At 41.3% G+C, this 19,729-nt stretch overlaps 1 protein-coding gene across 1 annotated transcript in view; it reads left to right on the forward strand.

Moving 5' to 3' along the window:
* GRM1 (glutamate metabotropic receptor 1) overlaps positions 1-19,729 on the forward strand; it is an 82,495-nt gene that overhangs the window by 58,273 nt on the left and 4,493 nt on the right. The window lies entirely within an intron of this gene.

Raw genomic sequence — 19,729 nt, forward strand, 5'->3', positions numbered from 1 at the left:
TTGTAACTCCTTTTTGCCCAGGCTGGCCAGGTCCAGATGCCACGGTTTTAGGTACAGCAGGTTACCACAGTTGCAATTCATTCCTATTTTGTTTACTATAAATATACTCACAACAATTAGTTGTTTTAGCAAATACTTGGTCTAGCTTGTTCAGCAGTTTCTTGTTCAGGCAAGTCTTGTCTTACTTTGGGCATGTTCGTGTCACCTAAACCGACCCTACACGCTCTCTCATAGTCTCCTCTGTGATAGACTCTGTACATGTTGAACCCCTGTCTTTTTAAACACCTTTGTTATGGTATGCCAATTCCTCATCTGAACACACAGTAGGCCTGGTTCTCTGTCTACAGGATATATAAATAACTGGCATTAGCACAGTAGGAGTTAGCTATATCTTGCAGAGGGAGACTACAGCCCTTAATAATGGCATTTTAATCACAGTGTAACACTACAAAGATGGATAGGATACCAATTTTTTTGAAACAGGATAGGATACAGGATCATTTGACTTCCTGCTGAACATTGCCACCACTTTGGTAGAATGTGGCAGCCAACTTAACAGAGTCAGTGCGCAGCTCATCCATTTAAGGACAGAATTGAAAGGAACACACCTTTTCAACTAATTTTACAGGGAATTTAAGGGGTTGTGATATCTTTATTAATATATTTATTGTAATATATTTATTGTCAGGACATACAGCTCTTAACTTGGCCCTGTCATCATTTGGAGAAGAAGAACAAAGATGCTTTCTGAATGCATTAAAAGGATTTTTGACTGGGTCTTGAAAGTCTGTACCCTTCCCACCTTTGTACATGAGAAATAGTCAGAATGAGGCTATATCAGGATAGGAGGAAATACAGAGTAAAAAAGCCACAACGTGATCATGAAATGTCAGACTATATCCAGTCGAATCAGTTGCCTCAAAAGCAGCCTGATCCCATGTCACACTTTAAAGTCAAAGGACATTTTGATATTGTTTTTAATGGTGTAGGACCAGGTCATTTGTGCTATTGTGTCCTTTGTTGTATATATGGTGTACATGCTGAAGCTGTGCATATGATGGAAATATATTCAGAGCTAGATTTTTGTCTCAGATAATTGGTTGCATATTGTCAACTATCTTGTAAAATCAGCCATAGTGAGTGAATACACTACTAGTTCTGATTTTCAGCAAAGACAATCAGCAATGAGGCGTAACTTTGTGTAGTTTTCCATTAAAGGTAGCAATTGGCTCTGCTAGTAAATCAAGAAAATGGTAAACCTCATAGAAATGTTGGTTGTTTGGTTTAGTCAGAAGCTCTACAACATTTGTGAGTTTAGATAAGAGAAGAGGTCACGGTAGCTAAGCCCTAATTATAATTGGCTTGAAATTTTGAAATTTCAGAGATCTTGTCATTGCTAATAGGGATTTTAATTATTCTAGAGATTCTAAGGAGGATAGTTCAAGTGCTAAGAAATAGCTTCATAACAAATCTTACTTGCAGTGTATTTACAATAGCATGGAAGTAAGCTCAAGGCATTTACAGCCCAAACCAATATTCATGCATTACTGCATATATCACTCTGTGCTAGTGTACCTCAGTATGTTGTGAGAAAAGTTGGTTTGTCTTAATTGTTAAAAGCTAACTGAATATGCCGTATTTGTACATGTCACCCTGCAGCCCTTCATTATGAGGATAAACCAGGGCATGACAAGTGTGCACCATGACTTTCTTGTTAACGGACAAAAAATGCTGAATTTTGTTTTGCATTTCATTTTCAACCCAGCTAACTCTTTTTGCAGAATTCTGTCCATCCACTCCACTTGCAAAAGTACCTGACATTTTTGTGAAAACATTTTTTTCTTTTATTAGTTCTGTGAAAGACAGCATGGGAGCTTGCATCTGCTTTTGTTAACTATATAGCACAGCAGGGAGAAGAAATGAAAGAGGAAATTGCCTTCCATTGTCTTCAGTGTTAACATCCAAAGCAACCAGTTTTCAGTTTTGAGGCATTAAATCATCTAAGCCTAAACTTTATGCCTACCCTTTAAAAGCACTGTTATATCCGTGAGAAACAAAGATTCACATGCAGTGAATACCAAGGACTATTCACTGAAGCCAGAGAGTCAGAGAAAGGTAATAACTGAGAAAAACAAACTATTGAAGGAAGGGCCACAGAGGGAAAAAACGCGAACTAAGCATATACTTAAGAAGATCATGTTGCTCCTTTTGTACCATTCCCACGCTGCTTGGAGAAGGCCATGGGAGAGTTTCCACTGAAGACTAAATGCACAGCTGCAGTGCCATCTGGTATTTGAGTACTTATGGTATCAGTAGAGAGAATGAGTATAAACACCATGAGAAGCCATTTGAAAACAAGTCATGCGGTAGCAAAGGAAATCTTTTTGCAAGTTGCAGTAGATCACCAAATAAAGCAGAGATGGAGAAAAAATGGCAAGTTCCAAAGAAGACGGGGACTAGATCAGGGACAGGCACCCTATTGAGTGGTACAACCACCATGTGTGTACATGTGTATAACCACTCACTGGGTGTCTTTTTCTTTTCAATCTTCAGGAAGAGGCAGCCAGAATTCTCGCCCACCAGCCAGTGTCCGTCGGCACATGTGCAGCTTTGAAAAATCCCACACTGCAGTGAATGTGTAAGAGAAGCTGCATGACAAATAGCGGTTTTACCCCTTGCTTTCTCTTTCTCATTATCATTTCTAATAATGGGACAAATGCCGTGCATGCCATTAAGGATGGGGAATTTGCTTATGTGCCCTGTTTTGCACAATACCTTAATCCAATTGTCCATTCTTTAGAGGACACTGTTGAGTAATTTTTTAAGAGCTTTAATTTTTCATGATCTTCACTTTTGTCTGTAAATGCCTGCCTTACAAGTTTGCAAATACATATTTCCATACTAATTTTATCTTTTTCCATTTTGCCAGCATTTTTTCCTCCCTTTTTACCATTTTGCATGGAAATTAGATTACCCTGTGTGTTTTTAACAACTTCAGTTTTAGTGGCTGATTCATGGCAAGACATCTTTGCTGTTCACTGCTCTTGCTAGCAGCGCATGTTAGTGAATTGCTGTTACAAAGCCAGCAAAGGGAACATAAAACACTGGTTTGGTGGGACTAAAAAAAAATAGGAAAGACACAAGGATCTTTGAATATTAATCTGCAGGATCTGACCTAAAATGACTATTGTATTTTTTAAAAAGTATCTCCTTAAGGCAATAACATGAAAACTTTTTTTATTTTTCATCTTATTTTCAAAGATATTTAGAATCCAAAATACTTTGCTCCATCAAAATGCGATAGTGTGGTGGTTGGTTAAATTATTAGCTTTTCAGTAACCCTATAAGTAAATATGAAACTATTGTTGAAAATATGTTGAAAATTAATTGAAAATATTGTTGAAAATATGTTAGCTGTGCACGAAGTCTGTGGTCACTCCTAGCTTTTTCCTTTATAATCATGCTTGCTTCACCAGGGAAGACAGCATAGTGACTAGGTGAAGGTCCACCTCTAATACACTTACACAACAATTTTGTGCAATAAAGAAAGCTCTTTATAATTAGGGTTGCCAGTAACTTTAAAAAAATACCAAACATGGCAGGAGAAAAATTAGTTGAGCAAAAAACAAAAGTGGAACAAAGTTGTTGAGCAAAAAAAGGCACAAAAGGCTCTGCGCCTTTAAATTCCCACACTCACAGCTCCCCTGCCCCTGCCAGATGCGGCAGGAGGGGGAATGTCACAAGCGGCCTTCTTTCCCAGAAGAATAGAAAATACCAGACATTTTACATGTCTGGTACTTTCTGGGTTTTTTTTAATGAGCAGAGGCCGCAAATACCGGACTGTGTGGGCCAATACCAGACACCTGGCAACCCTATTTATAATGGGGGCTGCAGTTTGTCCCTACTCTTCAGTCAGTGAAGTGTCATAGAATTTAACATTGCAGCATTTCTGTGTTCCTTTCAACAGTCCATACTACTGATAAGCAGCACTAATGCTAGTGTCAAGCAAATCAGCTCTCTCATTTGTTTAGTAGAAAAAAATACTGTATGGTGCATCAGATACTGCAAAAGTATTTTTATCTAATTGGTGATGGTATTGCAGTGTTTTGGCAGCAGCCATCTTTGCTTCAATAAAGGCAAACCTTAAGTCAATTTAAGGATTAGCACAAACATTTCCTCATTAACTCCCACTCCGAAGATGACATGCTCCCTTTTCTGATCTAGAGCAAGTCCCTCAGAGTCTCAGAGATACAGTTGCCAACTGCACTTCAGGAAGAATAGATTAAGAAATGGAAGATTATTTGCTTTCTAATGGCATGTCAAGGTCAGAGAACAGTGCAAAAATAAAAATTCTAAAAAAGTGCATCAAGGTGAGCTATAAAACTCTTCTATGCAAGGAAAGGAGATTGCATCTTGATCCTATTTTTGCAACTTTTTAAAAAATAGGGGAAGAAAGTCCTCACCCAGGTAAAGTCATGAGACTACTTCTAATGGAAATGCAATAAATAAATGTGCCTTAAAATGTGTTCACAAAGAGCAGGTTAATTTCCTGAAGGGCCCCTCTTTAACTTCACCAACTCCCAGAAATTGAAATAACACAATAAATACGCGTGTGATTTTGAGGTTCCCATTTTTAAAATGGGACCCCTAACATTGCAACTCGTCTCCTCTTCCTGTTATATGTAAACAGATTTAAAGACCTGCACTTTTTCTTGAACTCGGCTATATTTAGCCTTGGGTATTTTCCACCCAGTTACAGCAACATAAGAACCCCCATCCACATCTGGTCCTAGATGGAACCCAGAAATGCAGAGGCATAAAAATTAAGTGTAATGAAAACTTGTATTTTATTTGGAAATTCAAATAGTTTGGGCGGTTATTTTATCCAGGGTCACTCAACCTTCACTACTGAAACTTTCAGATACACCCATATCACCCTCACTTCTTCTAGTGTCTAGTAATTTACATAATGTAGGGTACAATATTGACATTTTAAAAATGAGGCATTCTTGTGGTTCCTGAAATCACATTTTATATCTTCCTATGTTGACTGTATTGAGTTTGTGTTCAAAATGGTGACATAACAGTAATAGCAGCTGAGCGCATATCCTTTTTAGGATTTCATTAGTTAAATTTTGAAAAGTCAGAGTATTCTGAGCAATCTTGCAAGCCAGAGAGGAAAAAAACATAGTAGATTACCTAGTCCATCTCTCTCCCAATGCAGGTTTGTTTCTCACATTGTCCAAGCAAATGTCTGACCCAATGGGCTTTCACTATTTCCATTAGAAGACTGTCCCACATCCTAACAGAAGTCACCATCGGGAAATTTTCCTGCTATTCAGCATATCATTCAGTCTGGAGTGGCTCACAACCATGATTCCCTACCTCAGGTAGACAGTGAAAAACAGGGCAGACTGGCCAAAACTGGTGGCTTGTTCCATAATTAGATTTCACCAACCCAGTGGCATATATGAACTCCTCGATTACTGTGCCAGTCACAGCCAATTCTAGTTAATCTTGCCAATCTGGATTGAGTGGTAAATGGTCACTTATACCCAAAATATTCAGGTTGCTTCCAGTCCCAAGAGTCCATTCACTTACCCCAGATCATACATCAAAGGCAACACCTTTAGCCAATCCTGTAACAATTAATATAAAGATTTGTTAACTGGTGAGCTGCAAGTGAAATCCTAATAGTGGCAGAGTTACAGTCAATTCAAAATGTCTTTCAGGGCAACCCATGGGAAAGCCGTGGGGGAGGGGATCTTGCTTCAGTTTAGCATCTTTGGCTCTGTGAACATTCACAAGAAGAGATCTTTATCTTTTATATTAGTCTCCTCCCTCCGCGTCGCCCCCCCCCCCACCCAAAGCCCTGTCTCCTGGGCTGGCTAGAAGCTTGGCTGTGATAAGAGCTAACCAGGGAGTTGGGCTATTGTGGGGAGCCCTGGACCCTCTAACTATCCTGAACAGCACACCCTGGGGGCAGGAACATGGGTCAAGGGCTGCTCTCAGACATCCTGGTTCCTTGCCAAGGGCAGGTGGAGGGTCCAGGGTTCCCCACAGCTGTCCTGGCTCTCTGGGCAACTCTCATTAGTTTAGGATGACCATATGTTCTGTTTTGGCCAGAACCGTCCCCTATTTAAGCCCTGCCACAGGTGTCCCAATTTTTGTTTTTTGTTGTTGTTGGGCAAAACTGGGCATTAGTCCATTTTCAATTGGCAAGAACAAATGGGACAAATGCTTAGTTTTGCCAAAAAGGTCATCAGGGTGGGGCCTTAGAAGGAAAGGTCCATTTACAAAGACAGGGAGTGAAGGAGCAGTGTGGGTGTACGTGGTTGTGTGTGTGTTTGGTGTGTGTGCACGTGTGTGCATGCACGTGTGTGTAAAAAGAGGGGAAATTTTGGCTGTCTAAAAGGCCCATTGAAATCTGGAAAGAATTACACTGAGTGAGGCTGAGAGGGTAGCAGAGAAAAGTCAATATTGATATTGATGTAGATACACTTTAGAGAGTTTGTGTGTCTGTCTGTCCATGAAGTCCGTTCATCTGTGAGTCCATTTGTTCAAGAACTCCTCTTAAAGAGTAAGCACTAGGAACAGCAAATTTGGCATGCAGCTTCCTCTTATCCTAACTTAAAGCAAGGTCAGGGTTTGGTTGTGGCAGGAAAATGGGATGTTCTGGAATTTGATTGTTTTCTAAGACGTGGAAAGGGAGGGGTCTGATTAGAGGGCTAGTTATGCACTGCCATGACTACTGGGGGTACTGAGCATGGGGGACAGTTATACTGAAGAATGACCACAGAGGGTTGGCTGCACAAGGAAAAGAGTGGCCAGCTGGGGTGGGACTCACCATATTGCTGGCCACCAGCCCAGATAAGTGGCCGCCCTGCCTCACACCACTTCTCCTAAGCCCCCTCCTCTCAACCCCCTGCCCTGACTCCTACACCCCCCACATTCCCCAGCCCCCTGCCCTGAGCCCTTCCTCAACCCCCTGCCATGACTCCTGCACCCTCCACACCATCAGCCCCCTGCTCTGAAGGATCTAGGCAGCCAGCTCTTCGCCCTTGCATGTTAGCAAGAGATTTTTCTCTTCTCTTCAGAGCAGCCCTTTATATCTGGGCTGCTCCAGCAAGCCTTCTCATGATTGGCTCCTTAGTAAGCCCTTTTCTCATTGGTCAGGTTCTTCACAGCCTCTCTAAGGCTGCTTCCATCTCTCCCCTTCTGGAGTGGGCCACCATAGCATTACAACATTCCTAGCCAACATAGTGATACCCAGTAAATAATTTATGTATAGACCAGAACTCAGCAGTATAATGTCACTTGACAGATAGGATAAGTAGTGCAGAAAGGGTAGAAGACTTGCCCAAGTGAATTAATGTCAGAGCAGGGTTAGAATTCAGTGATTCTTAGCTTGTGTTCCTACACTCAGATTATTAGACCAAGTCTGTCCCTAGACAAAATCTAGCTAGCCAGGGTATGTCTACACTACCACCCTAGTTCGAACTAGGGTGGTAATGTAGGCAACCGGAGTTGCAAATGAAGCCCGGGATTTGAATTTCCCGGGCTTCATTTGCATAAAGCTGGGCTTCGCCATTTTTAAATATCCGCTAGTGCGGACTCCGTGCCACACAGCTACACATGGCACGGACTAGGTAGTTCGGACTAGGAAGCCTAGTTTGAACTACCGTTACTCCTCGTGAAAGTGGCAGGGTAGGGTGAAACGAGGAGTAACGGCAGTTCAGACTAGGCTTCCTAGTCCGAACTACCTAGTCCGTGCCGCGTGTAGCCGTGTGGCACGGAGTCCGCACTAGCGGACATTTAAAAATGGCGGCGCCCGGCTTTATGCAAATGAAGCCCGGGAAATTCAAATCCCGGGCTTCATTTGCCACTCCGGTTGCCTACATTACCACCCTAGTTCGATCTAAGGTGATAGTGTAGACATACCCCCAGAGAATGAGTTGGAATATTTTGTATATAACTACTTTTTAATCAGCTAGCACCAAGGTATATTTAAAACAGCCCTCTATTTTTCACAGAACATTAAACTCCCATATTTAATGGGAGTTTATGTCAACAACTTTGTCTAGCAAGAGGGTTTTTTCTAAATTTATCCCATTGCTCAATAATCCTCTGGATAGGGCCTGTTCTTTTGCTGATCTACAATTCAAAATTTAGTTGTGTTAATCAGAAAAGAGAAGACTGAGAGGGGTCATGACGACAGCTTTCAAGTACCTATTAGGCTGTTACAAGGAGGAGGAGGGGAAATTATTCTCCTTAACCTTTGATGATAGGACAAGAAACACGGGGCTTAAATTGCGGCAAGGGAAGTTTAGATTGGACATTAGGAAAAGCTTTCTGTCAGGGTGGTTAAGCACTAGTATAAATTGCTTAGGGGAGTTGTGGAATCTCCATTATCAGAAATTTCTAAGAGCAGATTAGAGACAAACACCTGTCAGGGATGGTCTAAATGGTGCTTGGTCCTGCCACGAGTGCAGGGGACTGGACTAGTTAACCTCTTGAGTTTCCCCCCAGTTCTAGTATTCTATGTTTCTGTATGCATGGAAAGCAATTTGTTTTGTGCTACAAAAAAGAAAAGGAAATGTTAATTTACTAAACTTCCAGAAATACCAGTTGGAGGCTAAAATCTCTAATTATACAGATTGGAGTCAGACAGTGAGAACTCTTGTGACAGTCTCTTATCACCGAACTAGAAATTACATTGTAAATAGTCTAAACTCAGAATAGTCTGTGATTGCCTCCTCTTGGTGATAATCAAGTACACTAAACAGACAAAGACCTGAGCATGAGCTATAATGAGATTTTGACAGCATGTATCTACCTCACTCTTGGGAAAACTCCTTCATTAGATTGAGAGAAAGAGATGAGCCCATAGTTGGAATGCCTCAAATATCAGTCTTGCAGTGAAAAGCTACCAGATGTGGCCAATTAGGTTAAGAGACTCATTAGACCAGGGTGGATGTTGCCAGACAGAGATAAGAGGTTTGAAGAGAAAACTTTTTTCCCTTTATCCCTTAACCCCTTTTGATGCCAGGGCTATTTTATTGTAGAGACTATCATGATGGAAAATGCATTGTGAATGATTCATTGTCCTGACAGAGTATGCGCTGCTAGCCTTCCAAGGATGGGAAAGGCAATTGCACAAAGAAAAAAGCTCACTACGTGAATTGCTTCTCCAAGGCAGTGTTTCTCAACCTTTTTTTTATAAAGTACCCCTTTTTCAAAAAAAAATTACAAGTACCCCCTTTTTCAAAAAAAGTATAAGTACTTCCAGTACCTACAGTTTTAAGAAACACAACATTTTTTTTCTACCGTTACAACATATTTGTTTAAACAACTTAATCTCCAGACAGGCGATGAAAAGTACAAAGATAATAAAGCGCTGTAAAACTTAAACTAAAAATTCAATTTTGTCCAAATTTCAGTTGTGTTAACACACCCCCCAGACTTCTCTCGAGTACCCCTAAGGGTACTCGTACCACTAGTTGAGGAACACTGCTCTAGGGTTTGAAAGGCTGGTAACATGTACATGAGGGCGTGGTGGTAACCCTCATACAAAGATATCTGCTTTGATGCTGTCCTAGAATAACATCCATCCTTCACATCAGGGTCAGCTCTGTGGGTCCAGCTCTGCCACTTAGGAGTTTTTTGCTTGATGTCTGGGCAGTAGCTGACATTTGTCTCCTAAAATGCTGGTAAGACAGTGAATAAAAACAGAGAAGGTTTGATCTGTCTCAGTACTTTGGATTTTAGTTCGGACCTGTCTTTTTTAGATGGATTTGATCGCCATGTCTCAAGCTGCATAAACATAGTTCAGGATTTATAAATTCATAGAGTTTAAGCTTAGAACATCTAGTCTGACATACATCACAGGATATTAAATTTCACCTCACTGCCCCCGTATTGAGCCCAAAACTTTTGTTTAGCTAAAGTATATCTTCCAGAAAGGCATGCGGTCTTGATTTGAACACAAGAGATTAAGAATTCACTGCTTCCTTTGGTTGCTTGTTCAAATGGTAATTCATCCTCAGTGTTAAAAAATATACCCTATTTCTAATTTGAATTTGTTTGGCTACCACTTCCAGACATCAATTTTTGTTATGCCTTTCCCTGCAAGGTGAATGAGCCCTTCAGCATAGTTATAAAGTTGCCTGTACATTAGTAATAAATCAAAGCTGTCTAACAACACCAGGCCTGGGCCAAATCTGCTATATCCCCCATCCCAACATGATTAGATGCTCTCCTTCTCCCATGGAAAGGCTAACAAAGCAAGGCTTTGCCATATTATTAGGAGAAGAAGAGAGAACTTCTGCAAAGCTAAGGGTTCGGAAAATGCATGTATCCCCTTCTCCTAAATATAGAAGGCTCCAGCTCAGCTTCCTTTACTGATTATATCGATAACAGTAAGAGACAAACAAAGAAGCTGTCATCCAGGTATCAGATCATTTATCTGTATTTCAGGCTCTCTGTTTCCCAACCCCATAACATCTGAACATCTCCCAAACATTCATGAATTTATCTTTACAAATGTAGGGTATTCTTGTGCATTTGATAATCAAAGCAAGAAGAAATGTATGTGACTTGCCCCAATACAGCCTAGGGAGTATGTAGAAAAACTGGGATTTAGGACATATGCATTAAAACAATCTCTTTGAGTTCTCTGTGGAAAGATTGTGGCAGCTTATGGAGTCCAAATTGCTTAACAGAGGAGCATATGGAAAGCACATAAAAGGAAAAATCCTGGGTTGAATTCCTAGAATACACAAATTGCCCAACACGTATCTGTCATGGAAAAGAAGGAAAACTGCTGCTGACTCGAAACATGTTCCAGGTAGTAAAGCACAAAGAAGCTCATCTAAGTTGTGTCAACAGGACATGCATAAAATTGCCTGAACAATCAGCATAGAGACAGTCTTAGCTGCAGGGATTTAGAGAAATAGTATTCAGAAGATACTTTGTACTGGACAGACCTGTCACTCCTGGTGGATGGTTCAAGGGGCTTGATGTCATCAAAATCTTGTAAAGCACTGAGCTCAGCCTGATGATAAGCTCTTAGATGGGTTATTAGAAAACATGCAATTAACAAAAGCCAAATAATAAAATGTGATTCATTTTCTTGTCAGCAAACCTACCGCAAACAGCAATGAAGCAGGGAAAATAACAGTTCAGCGTCGAGGCAAAACTCAGTGTCATGCTCTTGGAAAGGGGGAAACTGTTTGAATACTTATATTGAATATATATTGAAAAAGTACAAACAGGGTAATGATCGCATCATTGTCAGCTGTTGAGCCCCACAAATGGGGTTTACAATTTGTGGGAAGACCCAAATTTGCCACAGGAGTGTGGTATGTTCTGCTGTCTGAGTTAATTGATTTGTACTCAGCCTTTTGTGCCTACTCTGAGGCCAAATTAAAAAAATATCATGTTCTCTCTTCTGGCCTGGTTTGGGGAAAAACCCAGTATCCCATGCTTTACCCCTCTTTCTGGTAAAAGATGAGGCGAGCAGGAAGAAAAGAGCCACCACTCGCCTTCTGAATATGTGCCAGAGAACGGTGCTATAAATCCTCTTGCTAGCCACAGTGGAGTGTCACTTTAAATGTCTTGAACTCAGTTCTCAGACATGGTTATTTAGGTGATTACTATGCAGCATTAAGACTGTGGCCCTTAAAGCGAGACGCCATATGGGAGAGGACCCTTACTCAGTAAATTTTTTACAGGGCTTACTTATGCTGGATAGGCTCCAGGCATGCACCATTCATCATGACTGTTCCTTTCCATAGAAGCTAAATTTTGGATCCCCTTCTTCTAGACAGTCCATGTGGGGTCTAAGGCCACGATGGTTCTGGTATATTGTTTTATCAAAAATAGACAGAAAATCAGAAAATCCAAAATAATTGTTTGCATTAAATTTATATTCTTTCCCTCAACAAAAGGTAGCAGATATCAGCTCCTGTCATGTGGTTACATGAAAATAAGCAAGATTTGCATTTTTTTTATTGCATGATTCCTTTCTCGCCCAGTTTGACTCCACCTCACCTTTGACCCTTCTTTGTATGTAGAATGTCAAAGGCAAAGCCTGTTTTCAGCTGTCTTGTGTGAATGGAATTTTCAGTAATACCTTTCAGATTCTTTTGCTCTACATCTGCATCCTGTCATTGCTCCCACAGAATATAGCTTCCAAAGTAGGGATCCTGCGAACCACTGAACCAAATTGTGAATCCTGTATGTGATGAAAACTACCTAAAATACTCCAGCACACCTAGTTCCCGCATGTGTGTGCCCAAAAGGAGATAATAGCTAGACAGATAGTATCAAGAAGACTTATATGTAGTCCATGGGAGCTGGTAGTTGTAGTACATGTAGATAACAATCATGTAGGGAAAGGTATTAGAGATGTCCTGGAAGTCAAATTGAGGCTGCTAGGTAAGAGATTGAAGTCCAAGACCACCAGGGTAGCATTCTCTGAAATGCTTCCAGTTTGACAGAAATGCAGGGTCTCAGTGAATAGATGAGATGATAGTGTAGTGTTTTAGGTTTAGTAAGGACCAGTGATCCTTTGGGAAAGGAGGAACTTGTAGAGGAAGGATGGGCTTCACTTAAACCAAAATGGAACTAGATTGCTGACACGTAAAATTAAAAGGATCATAGAGAAGCTTTAAAACTAAGGGCTGTAGGAAGTCTGACAAGTGTGGAAAGCACACTGTTCAGACAGATGCATCCTTTAGGAGAGGCTCTGTTGACAGGGATTTTCTATAGCCTAGTAAAGAGAAGAGGATAGAAATTGATAAAGAACAGGTAGGAACTGAAGAAAAACAGTCAAATGAGAAAGAATCCCATTCTATTACATCATATGAAGGCAGACAACTAAATATTGACTTATTTTATAAATGCTTGTATACAAATGCAAGAAGTCTAAATACTAAGCAGGGCTGTAACCCTGGCAGGGCAAACACGGTAGCTGCCCAGAGCACAAAGCTGGCATGGGGGGGGGGAGAAGGGAGGCAGAAAATGGGACAGCATGGAGGTGAGCACCTGGGGTCACATCTCTCCCTCCCCCCAAGATTTTTGCTTTCCATTTAACACAGAGGTTTTCAAACAAGAGGGCTGTGTCTACATTGGCGTGATCTTCCGCCAAAGTGGCCGCTTTTGCGCAAAAACATGCTTCCTGTCTACACTGGCAGGGGGATCTTGCACAAGAACACTGATGTTCTAATGTGTAAAATCAGTTCTTCTTGTGCAAGAACTATGATGCTCCCACTCAGGAATAAGCCCTCTTGTGCAACTGTTCTTGCGCAAGAGGCCAGTGTAGACAGGCAACATGAATTTCTTGCGCAAGAAAGCCCAATGGTTAAAATGGCCATCAGAGCTTTCTTGCGCGAGAGAGCATCTACACTGGCACGGAAGCACTTGCGGAAAAGCACATCTCTTGCGCAAAGGCACATGCCAGTGTAGACACTCTGTTGAGCAAATACGTTAACGCAAGAACTCTTCCGTTAAAGAGTATTTGTGCAAGATCATGCCAATGTTGATGTAGCCAAGGAGGGGGAAATGCATCACAGTTTAAAAATCTTCACCTCCTGCCAGGACCCAGAAGATGAGGTGCTGGTGGGAACCACCTGGTCTGCTTATGCCTGGGCACTGGCTGGCTCCCTGGCAGCCCTTTCTGCCCTGCCCCCTGAGCCAGGCTGCCTCTGTACTGCTAGGTGCTGCCAGTGACAACACCTGGAGTCAGGCCCTACCCAGAGAGACCAGCTGCCCTGAATGGTTCCCAATGCAAGCATCTCATGGCAGCGAAAAACTGATTCCAGGGTATCAGTGTCAGGCTTCTTCAGAAGAGAGGCAAGAGTGTGTCAGAATTGCAGCTCAGAGCTATACTGAGCACCTGGCCATCCAGAGGTGACCTGGCTTGGGGAGTAGGGCAGCCAGCCAAAACACCAGTTTCCACAGGGCAGAGAGCCAGGGATATACCCCACAGATTGAAAACCATGGTGCTAAATGAAAGGTAGAATCTGGGCAGGAGGGGATTTGACCCCTCTTGTCCCTGCCCCCCAAGTCATGGCTAAATCAAGCAAATATGCTTATTAGTAATGGGTACTCAAATAACTAGTTATAGCTCTGATACTAAGATGGCTGAACTTGAACGCGTAGTAGTAAATGTGGGTGTTGAGATAATAGGATTCACAGAACCTTGGTGGAATGATAATAATTAGTGGGACATGGTAATGTCAGGGTACAAAATATATTGGAATGACAGAGTAGATAGTTATAGTGGGGGAGTGGCACCATATGTGAAAGAAAACAGTGGTAAATACAGTAAAAATTGTAAATGAATCAAACAGTATCACAGAATCTCTATGGATAGAAATTCCATGCTTGAGCAAGATTATGGCAATAAGACTATATTACTGACAGCATGACCAGATGGTGATATGATTGTGACATGACCAGGGAGATTAGAGAGGCTGTAAAAATAGAAAACTTGATAATAATGAGAAAAAACAAGGAGTCCAGTGGCACCTTAAAGAATAGCAAAAGTATTAGGACATAAGCTTCAGATGCTTGAAGAGAAAGAAAGACACAGATACAGATATGAGAGTGTAACATCAGTGCTAATTAAATCAGAGTGGATGTGGCTCACTTCCAATAATGATGGGAAGGTGAGAGTACCTGAAGGGGAAATTACTTATTGTAATGGGAGAGCCATTCCATGCCTCTCTTCAGACCTTTTCTGTGGGTGTCAAATTTGCATATGAATTCAGCTCAGCAGTTTCACTTTGCAGTTGGTTTTTGAAGGTTTTTTTTGCCTAAAAATTCAACTTGCAAGTTAGTAATTGTGTGTTCAGGGAGGTTAAAGTAACACCCCTCTCCCCCAACTGGTTTTTATATGTTGCCATTCTTGGTGTCTGATTTGTGTCAATTTATTCTTTTGCATAGAGATTGTCCAGTTTGTCTAAGGTACACAACAGAAGGGCATTGCTGGCACATGATGGCATATATCATATTAGTAGATGTGCGTGTGAATGAGCTATAATGGTATGGCTGATATAGTTAGGTCTTGTGATGGTGTCACTAGGGTAGATGTGTGGACAGAAATTGGCAACTACGTTTATTGCAGGAATAGGTTCTTAGGTTAGTGTTTCTGCTATAGCATGTGAAGTTGGTGGTGAGTATTAGTCTCAGGTTTGGGGCCTGTCTGTAAGTGAGAACTGGCCTGTCTCCCAAGATCTGTGAGACTGAGGGATTATCACCTAGTATAGGCTGTAGATTCTTAATGATATGTAGGAGAGGTTTTAGCTAGGGACTGTAGGTAATGGCTAGAGGTGTTCTGTTGCTTTCTTCTGTTGAGTCTGTCTGTAGCAGGTAACTTTGGCTTTGTCAGTCTGGCTTTGTCAGTCTGTTTCTTCACTTCTTCAAGTGGGAATTGTAGTTTTAAGAATTCTTGAGTGAGATCCTGTAGGTGTTTGTTTCTGTCTGAAGAACAGAAGCAAAGTCCAAAACTGACTATGCAGCATTACAAGGGGATTTCATAAAACTGGATGACTGACCAACAAAATGGAAGATGAAATTCAGTGTTGATAAGTGCAAACTAATGCATATGGGAAATGGAAAATGTAACCCTATCTACAGATATAAAACAATGGGATCTAAATTGGCTTTTTCCACTAAACAAAGAGATCTTGGAGTCATTGTGGATAGTTCTCTGAAAACATCCATTCATTGTGAAGCAACAGCCAAAAAGCTAACCCAATATGAGGAGCTATTAGAAGAGGGACAGACAATAAAATAGAAAACATCATAAAGCCACTATATAAATCCAGGCATGCCGACACCTTCAATACAGCATGCAATTCTGGTTGCCCAATTACAAGACTAGATACTAGAATTAGAAAAAGTACAGAGAAGAACAACAAAACTGATGAGTATGCAACAGCTTCATAGAATCATAGAATCATAGAATAATAGGACTGGAAGGGACCTCGAGAGGCCATCGAGTCCAGCCCCCCGCCCTCAAGGCAGGACCAAGCTCCACCTACACCATCCCTGACAGATGTCTATCTAACCTGTTCTTAAATATCTCCAGAGAGGGAGATTCCACCACCTCCCTTGGCAATTTATTCCAATATTTGACCACCCTGACAGTTAGGAATTTTTTCCTAATGTCCAATCTAAACCTCCCCTGCTGCACTTTAAGCCCATTACTCCTTGTCCTGTCCTCAGAAACCAAGAGGAACAAATTTTCTCCTTCCTCCTTGTGACACCCTTTTAGATATTTGAAAACCGCTATCATGTCCCCCCTTAATCTTCTTTTTTCCAAACTAAACAAGCCCAGTTCATGAAGCCTGGCTTCATAGGTCATGTTCTCTAGACCTTTAATCATTCTTGTCGCTCTTCTCTGTACCCTTTCCAATTTCTCCACATCTTTCTTGAAATGTGGCGCCCAGAACTGGACACAGTACTCCAGCTGAGGCCTAACTAGTGCAGAGTAGAGCGGCAGAATGACTTCACGAGTTCTTCATATGCGAAGAGACTAAAAAGATAGTGACTTTTCAATTTAGAAAAGAAGCAAGTGTGGTTATGATAGCTGGCTATAAATCTTGAATGGTAGGAGGGCAGTGAATAAGGAATTATTACTTACTCCTTCATGTAACACAAGAACCAGTGGTTGCACGATGAAATTTTGAAGAAGCAGGGTCAATATGGTCAATCCTTGGTGTTTATTGCCAGAGAAAGCCTAAAGTATAACTAGGTTGAGAAAAGAATTAGATAAGTTCGTGAAGGATAGATCCATCAGTGGTTTTTAGCCAAGATGGTCAAGAAAACACTACGGTGCTCATAGTGTTCCTAGATATCTGACTGCTAGAAGCTAGGGCTACATGACAGGAGATGGATCACTTGATAACTGTCCTGTTCTGTTCACTCCCTCTGAAGCACCTGGCCGCAGCCACTGTCAGAAGACTGGATGGTGGGCTAGTTGAACCATTGCTTTGACCCCATATGGCCATTCTTTTATGTTCTTTATAGTCTTCCTGAGTATAATTCTGCTATCCCCTGGTTCTCATGTCCACTGTGATTTTCCTCTTTATACTGCACATCCCACTATTACAAACACCATATTTAATTACCAGAATAGCTCTACCATAAGGGAGCGTTATACTTCCATCAGTTATGTTATTCTGTATAACAAATTGCTCTCTTAACTTGGATGTAATATCTCAGAAATAGTCATCTTTATGGTCTCTCGGAAACTTTTTGTGTTCCTCAGAGAATCTGACAGAATGCAGATTGATGTGCTGTAGATAATTGCATCGAACTTAATGGCTGACCAAATATTTTTCTTTAGGAAGTGTTTTTATAAAACTTCCTATATTAAAATGTTAATTCTATGGATATAAAATATTCTGCCTATAATATTTTCAATTATTTGACTTGCCTATGTTTACATCATTTTAAAACAAAATATAGCACAGCTCATATTTATCATAACTGATAGTCTGCAGAATATTTTTAAAATCCTCCTCGTCTTTTCACTGATTACTGTAAAAGCTTGTATTATTCAGCACTGAGAAGTTTCCATTTTTTTCTAGTCAAAATTCTGGCTCCAATCATATCCACACTTTGGAGGTATGAACACTGTTATTGGCCCTTGTGAGCAAAACCAAGCCCTTGTCTCCAAACTTCTCCTCCCCCTTCACTCTAGATTTGAACTTTGCAGCATAGCTCCATCTCACATTTGTTTCCCTCCAGGAATATTTGCACCAAAATAGAAAATGGGGTGTAAATTTATCCCCAGAGGAATGGGATTGTGTTCTGCACCATTTTCTTATATTTTCCACCGAATTGCATTTTTCCACTGTAGTTTTCACAAACTTTGAATAGTGGTATCTTGTATATATGACACAAACAATGTTGGGGGGGCAATCTGTGCAAGAAAGAAACAAAACTTTCAGAACCTTTTTTCTGGAGCAGTGGCTAGTAGGAAAAACCTGGTCAGCATGACACTGATAGAGCTGTGTTGATAGGGAACTGTACAGAGGCACAAGATTTGAAGATTGGGCCCCTGCTTATTTCTTTAGAGAGCAAACCCCACCTCCTGGCATAAGAACTCAAAGGGAGCACTGTGTGGAGCGTCTTACACTTTTTCTCCTCCCTTGGCTTCCCTGCAGAGGAGGTTGAGCTATCTGCATTAACTATTTCTATTGGCTTTGCTAGCAATAAGAATATTTGTGCATGGTTCTACTACACCACTATTCTGTAATCTGCGCTGCAGCAGCTGAGATATGGTTCCCCTTCAGGTGCTGCTTCCTGTGATGACAAAGGATGATAGGAAAGCAGAGTTCTTAGGTTCACTGCATTTTGGTTCCTCTTCTGAGGATAAGATCACGGGCCAGGTCATCAAGTTCTCACTCTTGCCCACAGCCCCATTCAGAACACTTTGATGGGGTTCTGCCTAAGGAAGGACTGGGAATATTTGACCCGGGACGATTATATAACTTTGAGGGTATGTCTACACTGCCACCCTAGTTCGAACTAGGGTGGCTAATGTAGGCATTCGAACTTGAAAATGAAGCCTGGGATTTAAATATCCCGGGCTTCATTTGCATGTTCCCGGGTGGGCGCCATTTTTAAATGCCTGTAGTTCAAACTATCTGCCCGCAGCTACACGCGGCACGGACCAGGTAGTTCGAATTAAAGCTCCTAATTCGAACTACCATTATTCCTCCTGCAAGGAGGTTTAACGGTAGTTCAAATTAGGAGCTTTAATTCGAACTACCTAGTCCGTGCCGCGTGTAGCCGCAGGCAGATAGTTCGAACTACAGGCATTTAAAAATGGCGCCCACCTGGAAACATGCAAATGAAGCCTGGGATATTTAAATCCTGGGCTTCATTTGCAAGTTCGAATGCTTACATTAGCCACCCTAGTTCGAACTAGGGTGGCAGTGTAGACATACCCTGAGTTCCTCTGTATTCATGAATCAACCATTTAAAATGCTACGCTTTCTTTCCTGCTTGAAAATTATCCCTAGGATGAGATTAATCCACTGTGTCCTAAATTTAGAGGGGCATGAAGTGTGAAGCAAATCAACAAATTGTGAACTTCCTACAGTTTTATTATTTTTGCCTTTGGTCACACTGTCTGGAATGGCTCATGACTGTGAGTGCCTACCTCAGGGCAGACTCTCAAAAAACAGGGCAAGCACCCAAATTGGATTTCACCAACCCAGTATCAAATGTGAACTCCTAGATCACTAAATCAGTACTGTGGAGTCACACACAGTCCCCATGGGCTCTCCAGTCTATTTTGCCACCCAGGCAAGCTGGATTGAGTGATACATAGTCACTTACATCAATAATCACAAAATAGTCAGGTTGCTCCCAGTCCCAAGAGACCAGTCACTTGCCCTCAAACCGCAGACGATGCTGGTAGCCAGTCCTATGGTAAACTAATTAAGGATTTATTAACTAGGAGAAAAGAAATGAGAGCATTATTTACAGGTTAAAGCAGACAATATATATGGCAAATGAGTTCAGTCTAGGATTCCAAAAGGTGACAGAGATGTAATAATCTGTCAATACTGAATGCCTTCCCATGGCTTAATCCAGGGCAACCGTGCGGACCTCTGCTTTTCTGGTTCTTAGTTCTAGCCTTTGTAAGAATCCAAACAGCGAAGAGTTTAAAAACCTTCATGTTCGCTTTTTTTATTTCCCTTTTTTG

Source organism: Pelodiscus sinensis, chromosome 3 (assembly GCF_052426305.1).
Source record: "Pelodiscus sinensis isolate ZL-2025 chromosome 3, ASM5242630v1, whole genome shotgun sequence".
Taxonomy (NCBI): domain Eukaryota; kingdom Metazoa; phylum Chordata; order Testudines; family Trionychidae; genus Pelodiscus; species Pelodiscus sinensis.